Below are 4,932 nucleotides of genomic sequence, written 5' to 3' on the forward strand. Positions count from 1 at the left end.
TCCACTTTTCTTCATTTTCACAAATTCTTCTAAGTGTCACGGCACTTAGAAATTTTTTCCACTTTTCTTCATTTTCACAAATTCTTCTAAGTGTCACGGCACTTAGAAATTTTTTCCACTTTTCTTCATTTTCACAAATTCTTCTAAGTGTCACGGCACTTAGAAATTTTTTCCACTTTTCTTCATTTTCACAAATTCTTCTAAGTGTCACGGCACTTAGAAATTTTTTCCACTTTTCTTCATTTTCACAAATTCTTCTAAGTGTCACGGCACTTAGAAATTTTTTCCACTTTTCTTCATTTTCACAAATTCTTCTAAGTGTCACGGCACTTAGAAATTTTTTCCACTTTTCTTCATTTTCACAAATTCTTCTAAGTGTCGCTGCCTGCCACACATCTGTAACCGCTCTAGGTGCAACAGCAACGGGGGCCCTTTGTCCCCAGCCCTCCCACCTCTCCCCCAGAGCTCCAGGCTGCCTGCCACACATCTCCAGCCGACCCAGGAGCACCAGCAACGGGGCCCTTTGCCCCCAGCCCTCCCACCTCTCCCCCAGAGCTCCAGGCTGCCTGCCACACATCTGTAACCGCTCTGGGTGCAACAGCAACGGGGGCCCTTTGTCCCCAGCCCTCCCACCTCTCCCCCAGAGCTCCAGGCTGCCTGCCACACATCTCCAGCCGACCCAGGAGCACCAGCAACGGGGCCCTTTGCCCCCAGCCCTCCCACCTCTCCCCCAGAGCTCCAGGCTGCCTGCCACACATCTGTAACCGCTCTGGGTGCAACAGCAACGGGGGCCCTTTGTCCCCAGCCCTCCCACCTCTCCCCCAGAGCTCCAGGCTGCCTGCCACACATCTCCAGCCGACCCAGGAGCACCAGCAACGGGGCCCTTTGCCCCCAGCCCTCCCACCTCTCCCCCAGAGCTCCAGGCTGCCTGCCACACATCTGTAACCGCTCTGGGTGCAACAGCAACGGGGGCCCTTTGTCCCCAGCCCTCCCACCTCTCCCCCAGAGCTCCAGGCTGCCTGCCACACATCTGTAACCGCTCTGGGTGCAACAGCAACGGGGCCCTTTGTCCCCAGCCCTCCCACCTCTCCCCCAGAGCTCCAGGCTGCCTGCCACACATCTGTAACCGCTCTGGGTGCAACAGCAACGGGGGCCCTTTGTCCCCAGCCCTCCCACCTCTCCCCCAGAGCTCCAGGCTGCCTGCCACACATCTCCAGCCGACCCAGGAGCACCAGCAACGGGGCCCTTTGCCCCCAGCCCTCCCACCTCTCCCCCAGAGCTCCAGGCTGCCTGCCACACATCTGTAACCGCTCTGGGTGCAACAGCAACGGGGGCCCTTTGTCCCCAGCCCTCCCACCTCTCCCCCAGAGCTCCAGGCTGCCTGCCACACATCTGTAACCGCTCTGGGTGCACCAGCAACGGGGCCCTTTGACCCCCAGGCCTCCCACCTCTCCCCCAGAGCTCCAGGCACTCTGCAACACTCCTCCAGCCCACCCAGGAGCACCAGCAACGGGGCCCTTTGACCCCCAGGCCTCCCACCTCTCCCCCAGAGCTCCAGGCTGCCTGCCACACTCCTCCAGCCCACCCAGGAGCACCAGCAACGGGGCCCTTTGACCCCCAGGCCTCCCACCTCTCCCCCAGAGCTCCAGGCACTCTGTCACACTCCTCCAGCCCACCCAGGAGCACCAGCAACGGGGCCCTTTGACCCCCAGCCCTCCCACCTCTCCCCCAGAGCTCCAGGCACTCTGCCACACTCCTCCAGCCCACCCAGGAGCACCAGCAACGGGGCCCTTTGACCCCAGGCCTCCCACCTCTCCCCCAGAGCTCCAGGCACTCTGCCACACTCCTCCAGCCCACCCAGGAGCACCAGCAACGGGGCCCTTTGACCCCCAGGCCTCCCACCTCTCCCCCAGAGCTCCAGGCACTCTGTCACACTCCTCCAGCCCACCCAGGAGCACCAGCAACGGGGCCCTTTGACCCCCAGGCCTCCCACCTCTCCCCCAGAGCTCCAGGCACTCTGCCACACTCCTCCAGCCCACCCAGGAGCACCAGCAACGGGGCCCTTTGACCCCCAGGCCTCCCACCTCTCCCCCAGAGCTCCAGTCTGCCTGCCACACTCCTCCAGCCCACCCAGGAGCACCAGCAACGGGGCCCTTTGACCCCCAGGCCTCCCACCTCTCCCCCAGAGCTCCAGGCACTCTGCCACACTCCTCCAGCCCACCCAGGAGCACCAGCAACGGGGCCCTTTGACCCCCAGGCCTCCCACCTCTCCCCCAGAGCTCCAGGCACTCTGCCACACTCCTCCAGCCCACCCAGGAGCACCAGCAACGGGGCCCTTTGACCCCCAGGCCTCCCACCTCTCCCCCAGAGCTCCAGGCACTCTGCCACACTCCTCCAGCCCACCCAGGAGCACCAGCAACGGGGCCCTTTGACCCCCAGGCCTCCCACCTCTCCCCCAGAGCTCCAGGCACTCTGCAACACTCCTCCAGCCCACCCAGGAGCACCAGCAACGGGGCCCTTTGACCCCAGCCCTCCCCAGAGCTCCAGGCACTCTGCCACACTCCTCCAGCCCACCCAGGAGCACCAGCAACGGGGCCCTTTGACCCCCAGGCCTCCCAGCTCTCCCCCAGAGCTCCAGGCACTCTGCCACACTCCTCCAGCCCAGCCAGGAGCACCAGCAACGGGGCCCTTTGACCCCCAGGCCTCCCAGCTCTCCCCCAGAGCTCCAGGCACTCTGCCACACTCCTCCAGCCCACCCAGGAGCACCAGCAACGGGGCCCTTTGACCCCCAGGCCTCCCACCTCTCCCCCAGAGCTCCAGGCACTCTGTCACACTCCTCCAGCCCACCCAGGAGCACCAGCAACGGGGCCCTTTGACCCCCAGGCCTCCCACCTCTCCCCCAGAGCTCCAGGCACTCTGCCACACTCCTCCAGCCCACCCAGGAGCACCAGCAACGGGGCCCTTTGACCCCCAGGCCTCCCACCTCTCCCCCAGAGCTCCAGGCACTCTGTCACACTCCTCCAGCCCACCCAGGAGCACCAGCAACGGGGCCCTTTGACCCCCAGCCCTCCCACCTCTCCCCCAGAGCTCCAGGCACTCTGTCACACTCCTCCAGCCCAGCCAGGAGCACCAGCCACGGGGCCCTTTGACCCCAGCCCTCCCCAGAGCTCCAGGCACTCTGTCACACTCCTCCAGCCCACCCAGGAGCACCAGCAACGGGGCCCTTTGACCCCCAGGCCTCCCACCTCTCCCCCAGAGCTCCAGGCACTCTGTCACACTCCTCCAGCCCACCCAGGAGCACCAGCAACGGGGCCCTTTGACCCCCAGGCCTCCCACCTCTCCCCCAGAGCTCCAGGCACTCTGTCAAACTCCTCCAGCCCAGCCAGGAGCACCAGCCACGGGGCCCTTTGACCCCAGCCCTCCCCAGAGCTCCAGGCACTCTGTCACACTCCTCCAGCCCACCCAGGAGCACCAGCAACGGGGCCCTTTGACCCCCAGGCCTCCCACCTCTCCCCCAGAGCTCCAGGCACTCTGTCACACTCCTCCAGCCCAGCCAGGAGCACCAGCCACGGGGCCCTTTGACCCCAGCCCTCCCCAGAGCTCCAGGCACTCTGTCACACTCCTCCAGCCCACCCAGGAGCACCAGCAACGGGGCCCTTTGACCCCAGCCCTCCCCAGAGCTCCAGGCACTCTGCCACACTCCTCCAGCCCACCCAGGAGCACCAGCAACGGGGCCCTTTGACCCCAGCCCTCCCCAGAGCTCCAGGCACTCTGCCACACTCCTCCAGCCCACCCAGGAGCTCCAGCAACGGGGCCCTTTGACCCCCCAGGACTCCCACCTCTCCCCCAGAGCTCCAGGCACTCTGTCACACTCCTCCAGCCCACCCAGGAGCACCAGCAACGGGGCCCTTTGACCCCAGCCCTCCCCAGAGCTCCAGGCACTCTGTCACACTCCTCCAGCCCACCCAGGAGCACCAGCAACGGGGCCCTTTGACCCCAGCCCTCCCCAGAGCTCCAGGCACTCTGCCACACTCCTCCAGCCCACCCAGGAGCACCAGCAACGGGGCCCTTTGACCCCAGCCCTCCCCAGAGCTCCAGGCACTCTGCCACACTCCTCCAGCCCACCCAGGAGCTCCAGCAACGGGGCCCTTTGACCCCCAGGACTCCCACCTCTCCCCCAGAGCTCCAGGCACTCTGTCACACTCCTCCAGCCCACCCAGGAGCACCAGCAACGGGGCCCTTTGACCCCAGCCCTCCCCAGAGCTCCAGGCACTCTGTCACACTCCTCCAGCCCACCCAGGAGCACCAGCAACGGGGCCCTTTGACCCCAGCCCTCCCCAGAGCTCCAGGCACTCTGCCACACTCCTCCAGCCCACCCAGGAGCACCAGCAACGGGGCCCTTTGACCCCAGCCCTCCCCAGAGCTCCAGGCACTCTGCCACACTCCTCCAGCCCACCCAGGAGCTCCAGCAACGGGGCCCTTTGACCCCCAGGCCTCCCACCTCTCCCCCAGAGCTCCAGGCACTCTGTCACACTCCTCCAGCCCAGCCAGGAGCACCAGCCACGGGGCCCTTTGACCCCAGCCCTCCCCAGAGCTCCAGGCACTCTGTCACACTCCTCCAGCCCCCCCAGGAGCACCAGCAACGGGGCCCTTTGACCCCCAGCCCTCCCCAGAGCTCCAGGCACTCTGTCACACTCCTCCAGCCCACCCAGGAGCACCAGCAACTGGGCCCTTTGACCCCAGCCCTCCCACCTCTCCCCCAGAGCTCCAGGCACTCTGCCACACTCCTCCAGCCCACCCAGGAGCACCAGCAACGGGGCCCTTTGACCCCAGCCCTCCCCAGAGCTCCAGGCTGCCTGCCACACTCCTCCAGCCCCCCCCCCCCCCCCCCCCCCCAGGAGCACCAGCAACGGGGCCCTTTGACCCCCAGCC

The sequence above is a fragment of the Labrus bergylta genome, chromosome 2 (genome assembly GCF_963930695.1).
Source record: "Labrus bergylta chromosome 2, fLabBer1.1, whole genome shotgun sequence".
NCBI lineage: Eukaryota > Metazoa > Chordata > Actinopteri > Labriformes > Labridae > Labrus > Labrus bergylta.